A 24,821-nucleotide genomic window follows, 5' to 3' on the forward strand; every position below is an offset into this window, starting at 1 on the left:
TCTTGGCATAAATACAATAATGAATTTAGCGCACAGGTGAGAGTAGGTTATTGCACAAGCGAAATGCAGCACGCGGGACACTGAGCCCAAAACATTTGTAACAACCATCAAGCTGGTTTGTCGTGTGAAAGGGGCAGCTCTGAAGTGCTCAGATCTTCCTTTCGCCTACGCCAGTGTCTGCATTAATCTCCCCCCACATCACTCTGCAGCCTTGGAAAGCTGAATCCTCACAAGTATCCTTTTACACAAGAGGGGGACTAAAGCCCAGTTTGGACTGGAGCGTGACTGGCACTTTGTGAGGCAGAGGAGGCAGGAATTGTGCCATCCAGGTATTTTCCCTCGAGATCCCCTCTGTCAGAGCCATTTCATTTTGTGATTTCAGATGCGTCCAAAATATGGTTTCACTCAGTAAACTCAGCTTCTGTTCCTCTCCCACCCCATTGTTGTCTGTGGCACCACTCAGCTTTATGACTTTTGGCTACTCTTGCAAGCCTTGCTCACACTGAGCTCTCCCTGGAATAGAACAGTTATTATTAAGCAATTTATTCAATTCCTGCTTCTACTTCAATACAGCCATTTTTTTCTGAAAATGTTTTTCTCTCTTAGCACTTTCTAACAGTCAAGAAGTTTAGCCAGTACTTGCAATAATCTTCCCAAACACCTTGTAAATAAAAACAAAGATAGTTGCTCCTCATATGACATCTTCTGTTTAGCTTCTATATATATATCTCACTATGGATAATTTCACTTCTCAGTTTTTGCAGTTTCATTATCACAACTTGTTTTAATTTCACTGCTGTGAATAATCAGAAGGAAGAGTAGGACTTGTCTGCCTGTGAATATTTGTCAGCACAGGTTTGCAGCATAGTTTTACAAGAATTGCCATGCCAATATAAGTCTTCAGATAAGTACTTCGCTCACAGATTAAAAGGAGCTTTTCCATTTTAGGAATTTCTCAGGTAGAGGAGCACATGCTTTTGCTTGACAAAAGTATTCCGAGGAGAAGTCTCCCTCCTGTTACAGGGAAGTTAACACTAGCCTATAGCATTGAACATCTTCACTCCTTTCAGGTCTTCGACAAGTAGTTAGAAACAGCCCAGCCTCAAACTGTAACAAAGCAAACCATGTAGCAGGCAGCAGTGCAGAAAAAAAAGAATTTTAGCCCTCAAAGTGAGCAATAATTCATAATCCATGAAATACTATAGATCCTGTAAAATTTGCTCTTTCTTCTAGATATGTGGAGCTGTTACTTTATAGCCATGTACTGAACCACTGGGATTTTGTCTCCCTTTGTTTCTGAGATGTAAGGGTTAAAGCAGAGACAGAGGCTTTATTTGATGATATTTCAGTGCAGGTTTCTTGTCACCAGTTCTCACAAGGATATAGACTGCAGCTTTGGAAGTCACTCGCTCTTCAAAGAGAGCAGTTTGCAGTGTGCACTCTGGATATTTCAAGATACCATGGAACAGGACATTTCGTTATTAAGAGTACAGAGCTTTATCCATCAGCCTTTTGACATAGAGAAGGACCTGTTACTATCCTCACTATGAATTTATGCACTGCCAATCTTACAGTCCAACTTTTGGTAGAGAAATGAAAAGCAAGTTACATTTGCAATGAGTTTTTCCAGGTTCCTAGCTTTTCTTTCCTTCATGCATGGTTCATTATAGTCAGTGGGTAAGTTTCCTGTCAGTTTTGTGTTAAACTAGATCCAAAAATGCTTTTCCTTAGGCAGCTTTACAGTTTTAATGCATAGACTGATTATTTGGTATTTGTTATCAGATTCGATACATGATCTAAAGAGCCTGAGGAAGTGTGGGCTGGATGAGTGGTCAGTGAAGTGGATAGAGAACTGGCTGAATGGCAGAACTCAGAGGGTTGTCATCAGCGGCGCTGAGTCTAGTTGGAGGCTGGTGACAAGTGGTGTCCCTCAGGGGTCAGTACTGGGCCCAGTCTTGTTTAACTTCTTCATCAACGACCTGGATGAAGAGTTAGAATGTACCCTCAGCAAGTTTGCTGATGACACCAAACTGGGAGGTGTGGTAGATACACCAGAAGGCTGTGCTGCCATTCAGCGTGACCTGGATAGGCTGGAAAGCTGGGCAGAGAGGAACCTGATGAGGTTCAACAAGGGCAAGTGCAGCATCCTGCACCTGGGGAGGAACAACCTCATGCACCAGTACAGGCTTGGGGTGGACCTGCTGGAGAGCAGCTCTGCGGAGAGGGACCTGGGTGTCCTGGTGGATGACAGGTTAACCATGAGCCAGCAGTGTGCCCTGGCTGCCAAGACGGCCAATGGGATCCTGGGGTGCATCAAGAAGAGTGTGGCCAGCAGGACGAGGGATGTTCTCCTTCCCCTCTACACTGCCCTGGTGAGGCCTCATCTGGAGTACTGTGTCCAGTTCTGGGCTCCCCAGTTCAAGAAGGATGAAGAGCTACTGGAGAGAGTCCAGCGGAGGGCTACAAGGATGATGAGGGGACTGGAGCATCTCCCCTACGAGGAGAGGTTGAGGGAACTGGGCTTGTTCAGCCTGAAGAAGAGAAGGCTGCGAGGGGACCTTATAAATGCCTACAAATATCTGAAGGGTGGGTGTCAGGAGGATGGGGCCAAGCTCTTTTCAGTGGTGCCCAGTGACAGGACAAGGGGCAATGGGCACAAACTGAGGTACAGGAAGTTCCGTCTGAACATGAGGAAGAACTTCCTCCCTCTGAGGGTGACGGAGCACTGGAACAGGCTGCCCAGGGAGGTTGTGGAGTCTCCTTCTCTGGAGATATTCAAGACCCGCCTGGACAAGATCCTGTGCAGCCTGCTGTAGGTGACCCTGCTTTGGCAGGGCGGTTGGACTAGATGACCCACAGAGGTCCCTTCCAACCCCTAATATTCTGTGATTCTGTGATTCTGTGATTATCCTGGCAGTTCTTGATTCACAGAATAAAAGAGGAGAGATGCAAGGTTGTTGGGAGAAAAGGAAGTAATAAGAACAGAATCTGTAAACTGAAATTTCTTTCTGTGGAAATATTAAATCAGATGGCACTGTATGGGAGGGTGATGAGAGATGAGGAAGCATGGAGCTCTTTCCATTTACCCTCCACACCACACCCACAGTGCAGTGATCAGTCAAATGGTTTTAGAGCCATGTTTTCATGATAGCTGTGCAAGTTCCTCTTTCTGCTCCAAGACATGAGATATGAGAAGGAAGAACTGGCTCCTCCCCTCCAATCTGACCAAATTAGAATAGTTCTAGTCTGAAGATCTGTATCACTCATTGGATATAGCTACAGAGAGAAATGGTAAAGTAATAATGTATGCAGAACTAAGCAAATGAATATGTTTGCATGAATGTGAGATTGAAAGTGTATATCAGAAATATCAGGATAAAAGAATGCTCCCATAATACTGTGATAGTTTAAAAAGATGAAGCATTGCTAACCTTAAAGAGTCTGAGTTGAGGGTGAATCTGCAAGATCTCTCCAAGTGCAGAAATGTGCAACTGAAACCTAAAATTTTTACTGTGTAAATATGTTCATGACAACCTGATCTGTATTCTCCCTGGTCAGCTATCTTTTTTCTTTTAACAATTAATGAAAAGATGGAGTGATAAAGTGAACCTACTGAGCCGTACAGAATACAACAATGCAGTGGACTCGTTGACTGAGATCCACTTGTGGTTTTTCTGTCTTCAGGACCCACATCTTATCAGCAACTTATCATCACAGAATATGACTTTCCTACAAAGGTCTCAAACTCTGAACACAGTATTTATGACCCAAATTTTACTGAAAAGACATTTTCTTTAAAATCTCTAGCTACACAAGAGAGAAAAAATGACAAAAATTAATTGAAAAAAGATGATGTGACCTTTCAGTTTAGATGGTCAGATATACTGATAGATAGATCCATTACTAGGAAGTCAGATTTTTGATTTTATGGTTATTTTCATATACCCTCTTAACCCTTTCTCCCCTGTAGACACCTTTGCATTACAAGGAAATGCCAATGGACAACCATGTGTGTTCCCTTTCAAATATGAAGGCTAACAGTACAATGAGTGCACAGATGCTGGCAGGTCAGATGGCTGGCTCTGCTGTGCGACAGCTGCAGACTTTGATGCTGACAAACTGTATGGTTTTTGCCCACAAAGAAGTAATTCCTGCATTTTATTTATTAACTTGTCATGAAATGTTGTTGAGAAAGCCATCTATTGAGCTACCAGGTTTTTTGTCAGCTACCAGATGCACACCCTCATGACAAACCTTGTCAGAGTAGCCCATATGAAAATCACCTGATTGAACGTTAGCCCTGGTAGCCAAGTTCTCCCTCCATAGCGAGTGGAAAGGAAGATACGCCTCCAGAGTGTGGATCAGCCCAGCCAGGGTCTGACTCACCTGCTGGAGGTGGCTGTTTCTCTTTGTGGACAAGAGACGTGAGGAGACTCTTTGATATCTCATTTTATGTGATTTAAGGGCATGGCATGACCAGCATGAATTTAGACTGGTATCTTCCTTTCAAAAAATTCCCATTGCTCTTTATTCCTCAGGCATGCCCTGTAAGTCTATTCTCACTTAAACAGCCGTACACTGTTTTTTTCCCTTAACATCCATTTCCTACCTTGTTCTTGTCTCTTGTTGCCAGCCTACACAAATATGCTGCTGCTAAAATTATGCTTCTTTCTCATCTTTGAACTATCTTCTGCACTGAACTTATGTTTGGATCCCTCCACCTCAGGACGCAAACTGTCTCATTTTTCTCACTAACTACCTTCCCAATTACACAGCAGTATCACAAGGTTTTGGGAGCTGGTCTGCAAACAGAAACTGCAGCTGATCTGCACATTGGTGCTACACAGACTGTTTTTATAGCTCCTTGGGCTGTCAAGGGCTAGGTTCTGCCATTTTTGAAAAAGCTGCTTCTTTTGATGATGAGCTAAGAGGGAGTTCCTGCCCTGAAGGGACGAGGAGCCTCCAGGGTCATAGTTCACCCACGTGCTCACTTTCCTTCTCTGACTTCACCCTGGAATCTCTTTTTTCAATCAACAGATATGTCTGGTTTACCTAGTACTACATTTTGTGTAAAAGAAAATTTAAAAGTAAATATCGGAAACCCAGTCACTCCCTTTTAAAAACTTAGAGATTTAAAATAATGTTTTTAATTTCAAAAAAGTTACTTTTTTTTTCTCTTAATTGGTGCCTAGTCAGATTTTAATTTTTCTGGTGCCTTAGAATTGATGATATCATATAGTTAACACAGTGCATTTTTAGAGATTTTGCATCATTACATACTTAATTTGCTTTTAGTTGATGCAATGTCAATCCTCTAACTGTAGTGCTCTATGTCACTTCTTCTTCCAGATGACACAGAAAGATTTTGGACAGAAGATATTTCAACTGGCATTCACTAGCAGATAAACTCAGAATCAGCTCTAACATGGCACCAAGCAAGGGAAAGCTGTCAACAGCAAAATGCAGAACTATTAAGCATCACAGAGATTCATGAGCAAGCATATATAGGAGATAAAATGGTAGAGAACAACACCTTAAAATACGCGGCCCCAGAACTTTAGACGGTGGAGTTGTCTGCCTTGTCTTCTGTCTCGGTGAAGATGACAGGGTGTCAGGGGTGGTTCAGCAGCTGCGACAAGTGAAGTGGTGTGAACTGCCCTGCCACTAGCTGGTGTTTTTTTATGAAGGGTTGGTCCCAAACCACTATGAGATTTCTTCTATGTTGTAATAAAACAAAGTGAGAGAAATAAACTCTTATTTAACTAGTGAAATGATATGTTCGTTTGCCCTTTTAACTACCGAGATGTCTGCTAAATCAGTATTTATTTGTTTACATATTTTAATTTTTTAATCTGTGCACATCAGTAATGTGGAAAGTACTGGGTTTGGGCTAGTTTAAACTAAGAAATAGAAATTTCTTACTTTTTAATTTATTTCTTCTAGATGAACTTGCTATGAATCAGAATAGGGAGATACAATTGACTTTTTTTTTTTTAAATCTAGAGCTAATTAAAAAATTCGGGTTTGCATTCTGGATTGGATTGAACACTTTGAATTTCAACAGTGGATGGCAATGGGCTAGGGGTAGCCCTTTCAGATATTTAAACTGGGTTGCAGGTAAGGACTGTATCTATTTTGTAATCTTTGAATGGTTTCTGATACCAACTAATGAAAACTGCCCTAGCTACTTTTATTTCAGGAAAGCGCATTCTAATTTACAATAGCTGAAGATCTAGATCTTCACTTTAAGAAGTACACTTCCAAATTATGAAGTTCACTGCGGATCATCTATAGCAAGTTCTTTTATTTTCATATATAAGCAAAGAGCTTGTTTCTGAGAGCAGAATATCGTTTGGAGTGATATATGACCCTACAGACCAAAGATCACAATTTTTCCATAAAGTTGCCCAAGACTATAAATATAAATCAGAATCTTACAAAAGTAGCAATATATTCAGAAAATAATGGCACTATGTTGTCTGGAGAAATTCTAAATATTACTGAGAGGCTTACAGGGCCAGCTCATAATTCCTCAGCACTTTATCGAAAATTGCACTGGGCCACCTCAAGGAAGTGAGACAGGGGTGAGTGTTTGGTGCTCCTTACACATGGGGAGTTCTTCTGTTTGCTCATTGTTTTTTTGGTCCTGTGCTTCCTTTGTCCCATGAGTACTTCAAGCTGTCTCCTGTTTTGAAAAAGTTACAAGGTGGTAAAGGAATAATTAAACTCTCCTCTAAGTTTTGAAAACTTCTGTATCAGGCAATTTCTTTTACTGCATACAGTTTTTACACACTGCAACCGAAAAGAGAAAAGCTATTTCATAGGAAAGCAGAATTGTGAAATCCTTGAGATATACTGGAGGGTTGGTACAATTTAAAACTGAATATTTTTAAAGTTTGGAAGTTCTTCACATAGCATAACAGTCTAGTTTCAGCTGTTCTGTCCATGAGCACCAGAATATCAGAAAAAGAACTCTTCTTATTTATTGTTGCAGTGAGATTCTATTTTCTCTCTTACTCAAAGGAAGTCCTTTCCTGCTGCCTGGGAAAACCTGTGGAGTGATGAATCCCAGAAAAAATGCTAAATGGGAAAACCAAGCTTGTAACCAGAGACTCAGCTACATTTGTAAAAAAAGAAACTTCAGTTCCAAGTCTGATGTTATACCCAAAGGTAGGTTAGTCAAATAAAAAGAAAGACTTTTCGTTGACTTCTAGAAAGAGCAATCTGTAAAGATCTGCAAATGATAAAAGATATGCAACATCGCTTTTTAACCAAGACGTTAGAAGCCTTTGAAAAACACAGCTATACATGCAAACCCAGAATTTCAGGTATTGCTTTTGTCCTCCCATTGTGTAGTAACCATTCATAGGATCACTCTGACATTCATGCAAGACAGTTAAAAGCTGCTGTGTCATAGTAACCAAAGGCAGCAATCAAATTTGCATAAATACCGTAGATATTTTATGCTTCTCATTTTCTTCTCATTTGCTCCAAATAAGCAACTGCAGTTACTCTAATACTAATGCAAAAAATCCTCCCCTGATGACAGCAGTATGCAGTGCATTGGGTTCACACGAGGAGGGCCAGAGGAGCAGTGGTATTCACACAGGCTACATTGCATCCATGGGCCACCCCGACCTCAAGCGTCAGTGACACAACGTAGCTATGAACATGCCACACGCCAGAGGGATCTGCTGGGGGCTGTCATCTGGGATAGTTATAAAAGCTTATAGTACTTATATTGAAGAAAGCAGAGAAATAGTTTCAGAGAATCTTTATTCCCCTATTGACCTTAAAAAGAAGTGCAGGACACTATTTTTAAAGCAAGCTTAAGGTAAGCTTTTAAAGATATTTAGGGATCTGAGTAGTAAAAGAGCCACTGAGTTGATATGAAAACTACCAACTCTGCACTAATTTGCAGTTTACTGACCTGCAGTTACTGAAGAATAAAATCACACAGTTCCAAATCTGAAAGTTGTGTGGTTTTGCAAAAGGCTATTGAACAGGAGGCAGAGCCACCTGCAAGCAGCACAGGAGACAATGACAAGCTGCCCGAATGCTCAGGGGGGCAAAGAGGGGAGAGGCCGACATCTGCTTTGTTCTCTCTTTCCTCCCAGAGCAATATCTGAAATTGCGTTTCTGACACAACGCGGGCATTTTTCAATGATTCTCTGCTTAAGGAGACCTCACTGTATTTGCGTATTTAGCGTACTGTACCTTAATGTTATTTGGTTTTCATTTGAAAGTATTTGCATTTCTAACTACAGCTTTATGTTTATTCATACAGTCCCACTTTTCTAAAGAGTACTCGAGAGACCTCATTCTAGAGTCCTTATTCTCCTCTTACAAAATTGCTCTGAAAAATTGTGCTTTGGTTTTATAGGAATTGAGATCTATTAAGTGCCCAGATGGCTGGTGGCCATATGCAGGCCACTGCTACAGCATTCAACAGAAACCCAGAATATGGAAAGATACTCTGACTTCTTGTAAGAGGCAAAATGGAGATTTGGCAAGTGTCTGCGACATTGCTGAATACAGCTTTCTAGTGTCACAGCTTGGTTATAGTGAGTATGTACATAGGCCTGTATTGTGTTTGCCCTATCTGCAACATAAAAGCTGGGCTTCATATTAAATATTAATGCTTTCTCTGACTTGTCACAAGTGGAAGGCTGACTCTAACTTATGGTGTTCTTTCATGTTGTTGCTGTTGCATAAACATAGAAGTATATTTATCTCTCTCAAGAAAATTGTAAAACATTAAAGCAGGAAAAGGAAAAAAAGTAATTTCTAACAGAGACACATAAAGATCTCTAAAAATTGCATTTTGGCTTCTTTATTCTATGTTCAGTGTCCTCAGAACTGAGCTCCAAACCTAGAAGAAATTTGACTTCTTGATGAGATTAAAACTCCTTGCTGAGCTTAACATCTTGTTGTATCTCCTAAGAAAATAATATATTTTAAATTCTGATTTTCCTTGCATCTGTAGCAACCAGTCCTGACACTTGCTGCTGATGCTGGACTTGGTGAACACCCCTGACAAGCCATTACAAGCCCTCTAATGCTTCCCTGTTAAGGACATGTATTGGCAGATGTCTTCATGGCTTGGGCTCAGTATGATCTCCTGACAGGCGGGACACTCACAGCCACTCACTGTCCTACCCTCCATGCTAGGGGCCATTTTGTTGTTCCAAGTCACAGATACTCAGAAAGTTTGTAAAAATCTTATGCCAGCCATAAAGAGCCCTGTGTTTATTAAACTCAGGATTTCTGGATAGAATCTGAGGCTTTTTCTGTACAGACCAAGACATCTCTTACTGCAGACTTGAGAGGAAACCAACATTTTTGTTAAAGCATGAGGACCACCTCTCGTTTATCAGTTCCTGTTTGTTCACTGCATTGCACGGCAAACCTATTTCTTTTCATGCTTCAGAGCCAACAGAAGAGCTATGGCTGGGTCTGAATGACCTGAAGACTCACTTCTACTTTGAGTGGAGTGATGGGACTCCTGTGACGTTCGCCAAATGGCAGTGCAGGCATCCCACCTACACAAATGGTCTGGAGGACTGCGTCGTTATGAAGGGGCAGGTATAACCATGCAGTCGTTTTATAGTAATGCAAACTAATAACTGCATCGGTCTGAAATCACTTGCTATTAGATGCTTATTCAGGAGTCATTCTCTGTCTTAGCTTAAAATACCTTCCCCCATAAATTTGGCATCAACCAGAAGAGAAGTTCAGAGGACAGGAAAGATCAGAAATAGAGAGGCAGCAATTTTCTAGTGCTGCTTTTTGAGCTTTCTTATCTGGTGAAAAGTCTGATCCAGAAATTTTACATTAGTTTCATTCTTTTGGCTGCAGCAATGAAAAAAGTTAGAACTCTGGGAGAGGAATGGGGATGAACTATTATGTGGTCATCATAGACGCTATTTGCATACCTCTTTTTCCAATCAAGTAGACCATTGTGTCATTACCACTTCAATGAGACGTTATGTTGCTTATTGAGCTGTGACATAAAGAGAGAACTAACACCTACCTGCCAAATGCCTAACCTAAAATCCTGTAGTATTTCTCACTGCTTGACTCACAAACTTTATTTTCTTGCAAGACATAATTGTTTAACACATTTACATGCATGTGTGTGCGTGCATACACAAAAAGTGTCATGGATTTTAAAAGAAACAAATTGAAAATTATGTTATGAAAGAAATGCTGTTATTGAAAGGTCTGTTATATCATAGAATAATACTAATGTTTGCCGGTATCAAACATAAATAGAATTGATCTTAAGCCAGATTTTATGGGGGAAAAAGCTCCTATTTAAATTTTGTTTTTTACATAATTCCTTTTTTTAAAAGAAATCCGTCATTTTCAGAGTCTTCTAGATGGATGGAATAGTTAGATTTACTGCAACACACTCAGATATGCCTTATTTCAGTTTCATTGATCTTTTTTCCAGAAGTGTAGTGAAATAATCCTGCTCTAAATGCAGATCCATTAGCTCCGGATGAGATGTATCTTTACAAACCCTCTCACTGAATAGATGGTTATGATAGCAAGTAATGCTGAGACTTCAAGGTTATTTATTTCCTTCTTTCATCACAAAGCACCATCAAATGGATCCTAAACCAATCCTGACAGATATGTGATTTTTGGTTGGTTTTTTTTTTTTTTTAAATAAATCTCCAGCAGTGATCCTATAGCCTTCCTAGCTAACATCTTTCAGTGGGCCTTGTAGTGAAGAAAGAGGAAAAGACTAGTTTTCTTATGTTTATGAATGACCCTTTTTTTACCTTCATTTCTTCTCCCTGCGTTTCTAGGAGGGATACTGGGCAACTGATGTTTGTGATAAACAACTTGGTTACATCTGTAAAAAGAAGCCTGCATCACAGTCCTCTGAAAAAGAGACAACCGAGGACCCAGGCTGCCAGAAAGTAAATGCTCTCTCATAAACTAATTATGTTGGCGAAAATGAACAGGAATTAATTTAATGATTCTTGCTTCTTTTAGAGTCTGTGTTTTTATCTTCTAGAACATCTACTCTTGAGGAAACCTAGTCTTTTCCTACTAGCAATTTACTAATATATGTGCATTTTTAATTTTTGCTCTAAAAATACTCAAGAAAGTGAATATTCATTTACGTGGACATGAATACTGCCTTGCCCTCCATTCCCAGATGAGCCACCCTGTGACAAAATTACCTATATCTTTTAAATCATAACTCACCACTATTCTCCCTGTTTACGCTCTTGGCCTAACACTACATGTAAAAATCACCAAAAGCTGCTTTGTCTCTTCTCTTAGATCTGCTGTCTATTTAAAGTCTTTATAAAGTCCTTACTATATAAGAATGATAGAAGAAAGAATATAATTTCAAAAAAGAAAAAGGTCATCTTTTCTGTACCATGTTCCTACCAATAGACTATGTATTTGGCCTTGGAGTGATATCAGGTCATTTTTTTCCAAATAAATAATTTTTCCAGAATTGACCTTTTCAGAAAATCATGCTATGTATATTGGTCAGCATAGATCTCTTGAACAGCAGGAAAAAGCAGGACTTTTTTACAGATATTCCTCCTTTCTGCCCTCCCCACAACCAAACACTGACTGGATTCCCCTTGGCTCAGAAAGTCCCCTCACCGATTGCACTTAGGAATGGCAGGGGCAGCTTTGGGGAGCTCTGCTTGTATGTGAATTTGTTTCCGTAGTGCAATATTTTTGCATTTCATTGTGTCAGATTCCGCAGCTCTGGAAGGCTGGACCTGCAGCTCCACCCTGAATGAATCACAGGATCGCTATGGTGCAGTTTGCGTAATCCCAGCCTTACAGAGTACTGGAAAGGGACAGCAAATAGCACAGTCACAATTTTCTTTGCAAAGTCACATACACGTAAAGGAGATGAAAACTAAGATCTTAATGTCTTTAAACAAAAAAGACCTTGTGTAGGAGCAAACAGCAACAGAAAAACAGCTTTTGTTTATTAACAGGTCGACCCAGTCTCATCTCATTTTTAAGCTTAGCTGCAGCAAATTTAACATCAAATATTTATACACCAAAGAGCAGAGCTAATTTCTATATTGAAGTCTCTTTCAATTTCATATTAAGAACCTTATGCTTGTCACAGGGTTGGAAAAGATATAGTTTTCACTGTTACTTCATGGGCTCTGCACTGTTGACGTTCTCAGAAGCAAATCAGACAGATGAAAGAGCAAAGCTTATCTAGCTATAGTGCAAAGCAGGTAGGAAAGCATCTTATTTTATACTTCAAAATCAGGGCTTCTGATGGAGAAACCAGAAAAAATGTGTCCATTTTCTGAACGCTTCAAAGTGTTTTATCAGCACTCTTCATAAATTTTGTAGTAGTAAGCCAAATAAAATTATCCATACAGGAAAAAAAAAAGATTCAATGTTTTAGATCTTTCTACTCAATCTATTACAACTGTTTTCAAATTTTGAGGTTTCTCGAGTTAAACAGTTTTCTCTTATCTTTTAACTCCTAATTAAAGCAGTTTCTATGTTGTATTGGGTTTTCTTTTCTGTTAGAAAGTAGTTATTACAATTTTCATCTATTTAGTGATGGGTGTTACCTCATTATGATTGGGAAGCTTAAACAAAAAATATTTTCCTAAACTACCATATAAGCCTAATTCTGAACAAATTCAGGAAATCTTCACCAGGACCTGTGACACTATAGCCAGAATATATCTTCCCCAAGCTACCCATATCACAGTCAGGCTTTGCAGACTTCGTGGCCTCTGAGGAACATGACTGCCTTCAGAGGTGATCACTAGCAAAGCTGACAGTTTGGTCTTGACTTGGTGGTCTGTTCTAGGCACCTCAAAGATTTGGAAAGACAAGGAAAATAGTAGAATACAAGAAATATAGAATCATAGAATGGTTTGGATTGGAAAGGTCCTTATAGATCATCTAGTTCCAACCTCCCCCACCATGGGCAGGGACACCTTCCACTAGACTGGATTGCTCAAAGCTCCATCCAACCTGGCCTTGAAAAGTTCTCTGGGCAACATGTTCTAGTGTCTCAAAACCCTTGTAGTAAAGAATTTCTTATATCTAATCTAAACCTAGCTTCTTTCAGTTTAAAGCCAGTATGCCCTGCCCAGTCACTACTTGCCTTTGTAAAAAGTCCCTCTCTAGCTTTCTTGTAGGCCCCCTTCAGGTACTGGAAGTCCGCTATCAGGTCTACCTGGAGCCTTCTCCAGGCTGAACAGCCCCTACTCTCTCAGCCCTTCCACACAGGAAAGGTGTTCCATCCCTCTCATCATTATTGTGAACCTGCTCCAACAGCTCCATGTCTTTCCTGTGCGGAGGGCTCCAGAGCTGGACGCAGGACTCCAGGTGGGGGCGTGTGAGCAGAGAGTTGTGACTTTTCACAGAACTGGGTGGAAAGAAGATGCCTTCAGCTGAAAGGAGAAAGTTGTCCCTCACTGAGTTCTTTTGACCACACTTATGAGCCTGCTGAGGTTTTGCCTGAACTTCACCGAGGAGCTGTTGCCCTGAGGTCGTGCTAGCATGATAATGATACCTCTGTTTGTACCACTTAGATTAATACTGCATGCTGAGTTTCAGCATCCATGCAGGGACAGGAATGACTCTCACACATTGATACAATGCACAGCCGATCCCTGATTTATTGGTCTGCTTGCGTGGTTATATACATTTTTCCATATCTGTACACGCTATCACGCTTATTCGGATAGGCTACAGACATAAATCACGCACTGTTCACGCACCCTGTATTCCCTTATGATTGGTAACTATGCACTAGTGCTAATAGCAACAGACCGCCTCCACATCCTTGAACACATCTTGTTTTTGCTAACCCACATCATGTGCACTATCAGAACTTTCTCAATTGCTATTCTTAGCTGTCCTTTCCAGCGGCCTATGCTAACTGTTTTGCTTAAGCGGCCTAGTCATGCTAACTCTCAAACTACATCGACCCCAACAACTGCAATGTAATAGGTTGTGAATGAACGCTGTTTTCCATTTCAGAAATGACCAAGCCTTGCTGAGTAGTCTGACGGGGCTGAGGTCTGAAGAATATTTCTGTGTCGGTCTCTCCAACACAGAAGAACGAGGGTGGACCAATGATGAAACTCCTCTCTTCACCCATGGGAACATAGCAATGCCAGGTAAGCTCTGCACGAGCTCAACCCTTCTGAGTGGAGTGCAGCTGCAATTCATGCAAGTTTCTGCTTTCCATTTCCTGACGTTAGAAATTAGAGCAGGCACTTTCTCTTGTGCTTGTAGCTGTAGGTGGCCAGCACCATCAGACCTTGTCTTTGATGCCAGTGCAACAAGCACCATCACAGCTGAGTGTCAGGTGTTGTGCAAGTCATTCTCCTGCAAAGTTGTACAGAACCAGATTTTTAGTGGGATAGACTGAAGGCAATACTGTGCAGGAGATAACAAGGTTTGTGGTCTCATTTGTTACAACTTTTTAACACTAGTTAACAACAACTCATCAGATTGAGAAAAATTATTATTGACAGGTTTTTGACCCACAAGGTGTATATGTAAGAAATGAGCAGTGAACACCCAGCTGTTTTGCATTTGGACAAAACAGATCAGCACCTACGTGGGAATTCTTGACTTCACACTAGCTAGTTATGCCTTAAAACAATCTTGTTGTACCTGGTATCGGCCTTCTTGAAATTTAATTACCTGGGTATTGAGAACCCCAAGGCCATCTGCTTCATATGTAAATAAAATCAAGTGCCATTTGGCCTGTGATTTCCCTGAGGTGGCAAGATAAGGAAGATTTGCATTCTAAAGCTGCATCCCTTTTTGGCAAAGGTGTGTCTGTGAGACTCATTGGCCCATATCTGGGCTCTGGCAGGATGAGTTAAAAATAATTTTACATCCAGAATGGTTTTTAATCTGCATAATCTGCATCTTCCTATTCATAATTTTCTATAAATAAAAGCAAAGGACTCGTATCTTAGAGAGCAATTAAGACTTCAGTTTTACTCATTTCTGTTCCATATTACAAAGGAAAAGAGCGAGGCTGTGTTGCCATGGGAACTGGAATTGCAGCTGGATTATGGGATGTTGTTAGCTGTGAGAAGGCAGCAAATTATCTTTGCAAACAGCAGGCGGTGGGAGTGCAGCCTCCTGCTCCTCCGGCATGGGTCCCCACGGCCACCTGTGCCGAAGGCTGGGACGGAGGCTCCTGGGCAGACTCGTGCTTCAAAGTAAGTGTGTGTCTACCTTCACTGTGAGCCTGAGCACGAGGGGAGCTCAGGGGTCAGTGCCCTGCTGACCACAGTATTTGGGTACCCAGGTGCTGGGTCAGTTTTTGGGAATGATCTTCTCCATGGTATTCAAGTGCAAAAAACTATGAAACAAATCCATTAAATATAATGAAAGTCAACAATGAAGGACCTGAAACAATGAAAATAGAGTGCTAGAAATATGCTTTCTCTTATTTAAATGCAGGTGACAACCTCACCTAATTACTTCTAGGAATTTGGGACTTCAGATAAATACAGTATTGCATCTCAAGAGCTGGCAGTGCCACTTGCAGAAGACAACGTTTCTAAGAGAACACTTGTGGAAACCTGGCCCTCTGCCAAGCCTCTTCTCACACAGTGTGTGATACTTTTAGTGATACTTTTAGATCCAGGTTCAGTTTGACATCGGTGACACTTCAGTAAGTAAAAGTTTTGTGCATTCTTTTGATTCAGCTAAAAATGCCTTAAAAAGTCTCCTTTTTGAAAAGAAAAAAATAAAGAAAACACATTAAGGAAAAGTGAATATGCAATATTGCTCTTCCAGGTCTTTACATAAGTGTCCTCTCACTTACTCCCTTGAGACCCTCTGAGGACAGAGATGATTTTAGCCCTGTATTTATAAGAGTCTCAATTTCTGTGTCATACTCAATTATTGTTACTAACGTTACTGGTTGTGCCAGTTGCCAAACTATTGATTACCCTTTTCCCAAAATGTCAAGCATCCAGTTCCTTCCTTCAGGAATGTGTGTGCTTCATCGTGGAAAGTGCAGCTATTTGTATTCTTGCACCACCATACAAAAATCTTTTCCTCAGCCAGGGTCAGCACCTTGAAAAATGGCTTTCTCTGCCCTTATTATCTTTTCTATTCCAAATTATTGATTTTCCCTCCACCTTCCATTTCTCAAAAATCTGCTGTTTTCTACTGTGAAATACCACAACTGAGCTATTCCATCTTTCTTTGAGACTTTCAGTGGTCAAAGTTCCAACTAAGTTACAAATTATTTTTTCTTCTCTGTGCAGTGTGATACCTTTTGTTCTCCTCACATGCCCATGCTACTTTTGCTTTAATTTAAAGTAAAGGATGCAAAGAACAATACACTTACATTTTAAGTTACTTATGTTTAATATTATAGGTCTTGACAGATGTTATGTTGTCTCACTCAAGAATGAAGGGGTGCTGAAGTGATACTGATTTTAATTATGTATGCAATTATATAATTTTATATGCCAAACTTTGCACATTTAGTAATTAGTTTACTTTTTTTTTCTTCAGTAGTTTTTTGTGAGAGAGGGAAACCAAAAGAAGTCTTGGTTTGAGGCTGAAGAATTCTGTAGAGAAATAGGAGGAAATCTGGTCACAATCAATACAATAGAAGATCAAATTTTAATATGGCAATTACATCGTGAGTACATGCACAATGATTCTTCTTCATGTTCATGCTATATTAAATAAGAATTCCTTCAAAATATATCTGGAGCAGGGCAAGTGAGTGAATATACAGAATTAAGCTTTAAATTAAAATGGAAAACTTTCCTTTGGAAATATCATCCAGAAACACTGCATTTTCAAAAAAATGTATTTAATCTTGAATATTTTGAGGTGGCTTTGATATTTTTGAAATTTTCATCACAGGTTTTTACCAAGGGTGTTCTCCACATCTGATCAACTTTGTACATGTTACTCCCTCTCCCAAAAGGGAGACATTAAAATGTTCAGCTCTAACTGTGCCTTTTTGTAACTGGCTGCAATTCATATTTTAATCAATACATTCCAAAAACCTTTGCGTTAATGTGTAATGTAAACCAAAATACAAGGACTTAATGCAGAAATTTTCTGACTAGAAACCAAAGACTCCTGAAAGCAAACACAAATTCCTTTTTAATTAATTTTTGCTGGCACTGTAGATGCCATGTCTTGCCCACTATGTAGAAATTATACCATTATTTTCTTCCTGATTAGACCACTACATTCTGATTGTATTCTGTAATGTCAAGACATCTCAATGGTGCATCATACATAGGTATTTAACAAAAACTGTTTCACATAGTGGTGAATCTAGGTTTAATTTCTCAGATTTGAAACTGTCATATTGAAAAGTCTTTGTGATCTCATGCTTCTTCACTGTATTAATTTCTAGTACTGTGAGAAGCTTATTAGGTTTTTATTTGTCTCTGAAGTCCTTTGTGGAGGGAAACCTTTGTGCTATGTAGTGAGGGAAATAAGACTTTATTTTATCTGGTCCATAGATACAACAAGATAAATAATGTGAACTACTAAATAAACGACATAGCAAGTGCCAAGAAGGAAATCAGAGCATCTGAAAAACAATTTTCACTATTTTTCGTTATTTAAATTGTATTACAGCTCTCTATTGATGTTTTACTGATGCTAAAACCTCTTTCCATGAACTGCTGCTACAGCCAAGAGCTGTATTGCAGCCGCTAGGATGGGAGCCTGAGCTAGCTCTGTGCCACATCGCTTGCCCTTTAACCTACATTCAAATGTGATGAGTCTTGTCACAACACAGAGCACTATCAAACCCCTTGACAAGGAGTGCAGGCAGTGAGCATGGCTATGGGCCAAGAGTGAAGGAGTAGTTCCCAATTCCGATGTGACAGAAAGCAGCACGTTTCCATGCTTACCAGCATTTATATCACAGTCCCTGTTTTTACACTCATGTATCTGTATGATTTATTTTAGGGATAAAGCGCTGCATGCTCAGGGTTTCTGGATTGGTTTGTTTCTCTTAAATCCTGATGAAGGATTTGCCTGGATTGATGGTTCCCCTGTGAGTACTTACTTGCTAGACATTAATTGACTTTCTGTCCTTTAGAATATATATATTTTCATCTTTTTATGCCTTTTTCCCAATCTCTTTAAACCTTCAGCAGGTGCACAGCAGCACTTTATCCATCAGTTGAACAGCTGCAGTGCTCAGTGATGGCACTGTCTTAACACACTAATGGAAGTACAATATTGCCTCTGTTTCATCACTGGTACCATGTTATATCCAGTCTTCCACAGTCCCTGCTTTTAGATCTTCACAGCATCCCAGACCGGGCACTGCTGTATGTCAGTACAGAGAAGTTAGGCTGCCATCTTTCACAAAGCGAAATGAACATGAGTCCCTCTGCCCATCAGTTTTTCCTCCATCAGACATATGCTTTTCTATACTGTGTCATTGTACACCCTCTGTGGGGAGTGATGGGGAAAGTGAGCTGATCAGCATGACTTTCACAGCCCTCTCAGACCTATCTGAACTCCTGTTGATCCCATGAACAAGATACTTGAGATGTTGAGATCCTGAAATTGTGTTTTGATGGCAATATCTCAATTACTTCCACTCAGCTTGAATCATGTAGTAACTGAGATGCATTTCCAACACAGGTAATTTATGAGAACTGGGATGAAGACGAACCCAACAATCATGAGGAACTTTAACACTATGTTATGTTTAATAGATCACCCCAAATGCGCTGGAATGATTTGCACTGTGAACATTTACTTAACTGGATTTGTGAAACAAAAAAAGGTATGATTACTTCCCCATTTAATTGCAGCAACAAACACAAGTTCAAAAACAAATTTTAGGGGTTTAAACCAATTGAAAAGATGAAAGATACTGGAAATTGTTCATTCAAAACCAGTTGTAGTAAAGGCAACACATAAAGCAAGAGGAACGAATCAAGATATTTCAGCTGTACTCAGATGCAGGAAGTTAAAGAAGTCCCTGTTACTTTATCTCTGGCTTTATCTCTTTCTGCCGTGGGCTGAATAAATTTGCAAGGCAAAGGTACTTATTTCCTCTTCTTTTATCTCCTCCCTGTATTTCTGTCTGCTTCAGGCTTACCCAGGAGAGCCAAAGATGCAGGACACTGGAGTTCTCTGTACAAAAGAGAAAAAAGCTTTGCTTCCCACTGTGAAATGAATAGTAGTAACAAAAAAAGAGGGATCAGTTGCTATAGGAACCAGGAATTCTGAAAAAGAGGCTGGAATAGCCTTGAAGGACTCCTTCGTCCAGCAGCTTTGCCTGGGAAGCAGGGCTCTAATGCCAGGCCTCTGGCACCTGGTGCCAGGGCATGAAATGGACCTAATGGATGTGCGTTGGTGTACCTGCCAGTGGGAAATGGGTTCTTCATGGGCTGAGGACCCCAAGCGACAACCGATAATGAAAGAACTTGTTCTGCTTACTTGGTCCTACTTTTACATCCCTGCTTCCTGGTTGTAACCTTAGTGCTTGTATGCATCTCCATGGAGCAGAGGCTTCTTGAAAGCTTGTTGAAATGAAAAGTTGAATGCACACAGGGAACTAGTAGGAGGCATGGTAGGGAGGTAAGGGGAGAAGAAGTTATATAAAAACCACTGAGTATATCTGATATTTGATGACTCTGCCAACAAACCGTTACACTTGAAAAGCGAATAAAGCACCATGCTAACATCGAAAAATTGCTTACCCGAAAAGGAAGAATCACTGTTCCCTTGTGGGTAGATTAGTCATACAAATGCACCACCAAAACACTGACTTCCCTATACCAGGTCAAAGCAGTACATCCTGTGCAGCCCTTTCTGGCATGCTGAGCACGCTGCTTTGTACAGACGTGGCTCTTTGCTCTTGGTGACATTACTCACGAGGAGTTCAGAAACCATGACATAAAGACTCTGATCAGTTTATCTTGATCCTAGATGACCTTTCAAAAGTAAAAAAATAAAATAATTAGATCTTGTCATTGTGAATCTAGATTATATGATGATCAACGTGGGAGAAGAGATGTTCAGCTGTTAATTCCCTCCTATTCATGTAAGATATATTTACTTAAGACACTCCATTTTTTGGAAATCAAGGAATGTTATAGTTATGTTAGGATTAAAAAGTGAAATAAAAATGAGGTGAAGTATGCAAATTCATCATGAAGTTATTTGAATAATTTTAGTTCTATTCTTCACTAAATACTTAAAAGAAATGTTTAATAGCTCCCAACAGAACAATTTTAATTGTTTTTTCATTTGTTTACTTATTTCTTATCTAAACTGTTCCTGTCATTTCTTTAATAATTTGTTGCTCTCCATTAAACCACAGAAGTAATGGAGAAAGCTGAGAACAGAATTAGTAATCCTTGTGAAGAACAAAATAACAGGCATCCGGATGAAAGCAGAGCCACCTTTGAGGGGCTATAGATGGCTCTGGGAATAGCAACAGGCTAATTGCTTCCTCCCAGTCCATCCTGTGATCAGAAACTTGGACTTAGTATCTACTGTCTCTCCAGGACTCTTACAAACAGACTTTCCTAGTAAAAGTCAAGCCATCAGAATAGGAGGAATGCACTGAGACCCTGGAAATTATGTGTGGTATTAACAAAATACCAGCATTAAGCTTTCAGTACTTGTGAATAGTTTACTATTATGTAGGTAAGCTTGAGAACTTAATATATTGGCTGGATTATGTTGTTTGGCTCTAGTCCCATGAATATTATAAAAATTAATAATAGCATGTCGAGTAAAAATGCGAAATAAATTTTCAAAGTGATGTAAGTTTCATCTACAAAGTGTTTACTGCATATTCTGGATTGTTTAGTGCAGTGCTTTTGGACATACATATATATGCTTTAAAAATGAATATTTTTCACTAGAGAAGTGTTTCTAAATTATACATATATTTCAATTTATATCAGTGGTATGTGCTCTAAAATCTTGAAAGTGCATTAGATAATTCATAGTTCTTTTTTCTCTCTATTATACAATGCATTTGCAACTACGTAAAGCAAATCTCTCTGTTTTTTTTTGTATTTGGAATGTTGTTCATGATGATCTTTATTTTACAGATACACTGCTAAAACCTGAACCAAACTACAAACTCGGTAAGATTTTTTCTTCTTTCAAAGAAAAGCTTACTGTATAGTTCTCAGAGTTTGTACAGACCAGATATGAATGTAATATGTATGATTCTTTGTCTTTCAGAATATCAAGCAACTGATGATGGATAGGTTATATATGAGGATAAGCAGTACTATTTCAGCAAAGAACGTGTCCATGTGGAAGAAGCACAAAGAATTTGTCAGAAGAACTTTGCATACCTTGTTGTCATTGAGAACAGAAACAAAAGACAACTTCTATGGAAATATGTAAGCACTAAGCCTGTTAATTATAATTGAATTCTGAAGCGGAGCAGCTGATAAAATAAAGTGAGCAGACTATCTATTTAGCTAGGCTAGAGTCCTGAGCTATTTTCCTACGTTAATTATTTATATAACAATATATTAGTTCAGGATCTGTAAACAAATTACTGTTGCTTTTAGTAGGTAGAGGAAAACAGCATGCAAATGTTAAAGGTGCAGCAAAGGATAGTTCAGGCCCAAGTTTGTTACCTCTTCTAAGACATGTAGCACTCAGCACAGTGATTATTGCTTTCCTGTCCAGTGGGTTCCTCACTCCAGGATGTTCCCCATAACCCTGTTGCCTGCTTGAAACCAGGGTCTGAACCTACAGTGTTCTTGCCCAAGGCACAAATCTTTAAGGGAAAAAAAAAAAGAAATAGGAAAAAACTCCACAGGCATGGTTAATGGGCTTCCAGGTTTTTGCTTGATGTTTAAGAATTGTTTAGTGCTTAACTGTTAATCACTTTTGTTTTAGAGTTAAAAAAACTCAGAGTGGAATCATATTTCATGGGCTTAGATGTCAGCTTTGATCAGAAATTCACGTGAGTGAAGGGAAACTGGTAATGGACAACAAGTGATGGTAATTTCATCTTGCTCTGTAGGAGCATTTGTGTGTGCTTTCATTTTACGAGTTAATAACTGTTGTGCAACTAACCTCTGGATAGTTTTCAGGTGAAGTCTCAGATCAGAAGTGTTAAGTTCTTCGATATTTAAGAAGAGTAATGTGTTTTCCTTCCAAATCTGGGAGAGCAAAACCAATAGAATTTCATGGCTAAGATTCATTTCACTTGATGTCCTACACTGAGAGAACTGAGTTAAACACCCAAGCAACCCTTCATAGGTAGTGAGGAGAAGCAGCTAATTTTAGCATGTTACTCACCTGATCCACTTTAGACATCAACCTTAGGATGAGATTAACTCTGACAAGATCACTAGTGGTTACAGAGAAAGCCCAGGAGGCTTGATAACATGTGGAAATAAGGCTTTAATCAGATTAATCCTAGTGGTTCAAGTTATGTGAGCTGGAAGCAAAAAGTATGAGCAACATCTCACCCAACTGCTTTCTAAAATTGCTGGTAGGGAACCTGTTTTAGAAATTTGTTTGCAGAAGATTTCCAGGAGGACACCTTTCTGGAATGAAAGGGAAGTCCATGCACTGATGAGATCTTGAGATCCATGCACTGATCAGTCATGTCCAGACCATAAGAAGCCTTCCCTAGGAGTATGACATTATTTGTCCAGCCTCTGGCAAAATGGGATGCTGATGGGACTTGAATGTGATAGTACTAAACAGATGAGAAGCAGCAGTAATGCTGTGGATATGTCCTCTCCAGTGTACGTAGAGCCTTTGCGCTCTGGTCACTGCTAAGACCTTGCTTAGCCCTTTACCAAAACAGACTTTGTAAGGAAACAACTGTTGGAGGTGTCTGTCTGGCAGCTGCTGTCCTCTTGTTTCTTTCAGGTGGCTGGATAAGACCCCAGTGAACTACGTCGCCTGGGCTCCAAACGAACCCAGTTTTGCGAATGATGAAAACTGTGTGATAATGTCAAAAGGTTTTGGTGAGTCAAATAGCAACAAGAAATATTTGGTTGAAAATGTAGCATCAAAATCCAAAATGTTTGCTACTTAGCTGTTAGCTGCTTCAAAATGTTTACATTTGAGGCTACCCCACAAATAAGTAGTTGAAGAATACTGACAGTTTTTTTTAACAAGTATGAGGAGGTTAAAACCATGCCATCACTATTTGGAGACAAACTTACCACAGAGGAAGGAGGCATGTGTTTGGATAAATGTGTACATGGCAACTGTTTCACCTGCCTCGGGAAGGTTTCATTTGTGCTGTATGCATACCGCCTGGGGCTGACTGCTGTAAAGGTGGTATGAGCGTTTCAGACAGTGATTGTCCGTGTTCTGTTTATTTACAGGCCTTCTGAAAGATATAAGCTGTGCTGTGAAAAATGGCTTCATCTGTGAAAGGTGCAGTTCAGCTCACTCAGGATTTGCTCCTACTGTACTTCCACCTCTGGGAGGATGTCCTGAAACTTGGCTTTTGTTTAACAATAAGGTGCAGTAACAAATCCCAGCCCTATTTAGCAGATTTGCTATAGGTAGAGAAAACAACTGTCTGTTTTATCTCACTGTGTAAATTCTCTCACTTTATACACCAGTTTATTAAGTGGTATTCCAATTAGAATCCAATTTTCATGTTGTCAAGACCATATGTAAATCTCAAAAAAAGGTGAATTTGAACATTTTAAGTTATAATTTTTTGTAAATACCTGCAGGCCTTTAGCCATAGTTACTTTTTCAGCTTCTAGAATTTTCTGTTTATTTTAGACATACTTACTGCGTGGAAATACTGTTCCATTATCCTTACCTGTAAGTGTAAGCTCCTTTTTCTGAGTAACACAGATGAGAAAATGAAAGGTCACACTTCTCATATGTAACCGGCTATCACACCAACTGATTAAGATGAGTAACACAAACAGCAATAAATGTCAAATCAAACATAGAAAACAAGGAAGCATTGTTTTTTAATAAGTTAAGCAAAAGTACATCTGGCCTTATGAACTTAAAAAAAAAACCCCAAATGATAACCACAAATCAATCCCACAGTGCAATCAATGGGGAAACTTTCAAAGGGTGTAAAAAGGGAGAAGCAGCATATGCTGGTTAAAAACTATGTCTTCTGTCCCTCAGAACATACACAAGGTCAAAACCGTTTTTTTACACTGGTATTCAGGAAAAATCCCCATGGGACACTGATAAACAGTACAAAAGAGCACTTCTTCCTGATGCTGTTCTGCTCGTGCTGAGCGCTCATGCAAGCTCAGGCTTTAGCACGAAGTCTGTGGTATATAATTGAAAGGACTTGACCCGAGAGATGCCTGACCCTAAATTATGTTCCCAATCAGGGAATAGTTTCAGTCTCTCAAAAACTCTACTTTTCAGTAACATGACCCAAAACCTCTACCCATGCACCCTGGATATCTACTTAGTTCCTCAAGAGGCTTTGGAGGCTGCCCACTCTGGCCCAGCACTAACCTTGGACAGCCGGCAGGTCTGTGAGTGCTGCACACGCATCACTGTGGTTAGCTGGGTCTCGCTGCTGGCAGAAAGTTTCGCATTTCAGCACATCCCTCATCTACTGCTTTTTACATGCATGGACTAGAATTGAATTAATCAAATCTAATGGTTTTAATACTCTTTGACACCTGAAATTTTGTCTAATCCTTTACTCTCCCCGCAGTGTTATAACATATTTGGATCCAGAGAAGAAGAGAGACTGACTTGGCACTCTGCAAGAAATCCTTGTATAGAATTAGCAGGAATTTTGGCCTCTGTACACAATGAGCAAGTACAAGGTATGACATCTGAACTTTTTTGGTGCTAAGTACAAAGCCAGCACATTTCAC

The 24,821-nt window shown here is 39.8% G+C and overlaps 1 pseudogene; it reads left to right on the forward strand.

The window, feature by feature from the left end:
• The window catches only part of LOC104332521 (macrophage mannose receptor 1-like), a 91,625-nt pseudogene that overhangs the window by 25,547 nt on the left and 41,257 nt on the right, over window positions 1-24,821 (forward strand).

The sequence above is a fragment of the Opisthocomus hoazin genome, chromosome 4 (assembly GCF_030867145.1).
Source record: "Opisthocomus hoazin isolate bOpiHoa1 chromosome 4, bOpiHoa1.hap1, whole genome shotgun sequence".
Classification (NCBI taxonomy): domain Eukaryota; kingdom Metazoa; phylum Chordata; class Aves; order Opisthocomiformes; family Opisthocomidae; genus Opisthocomus; species Opisthocomus hoazin.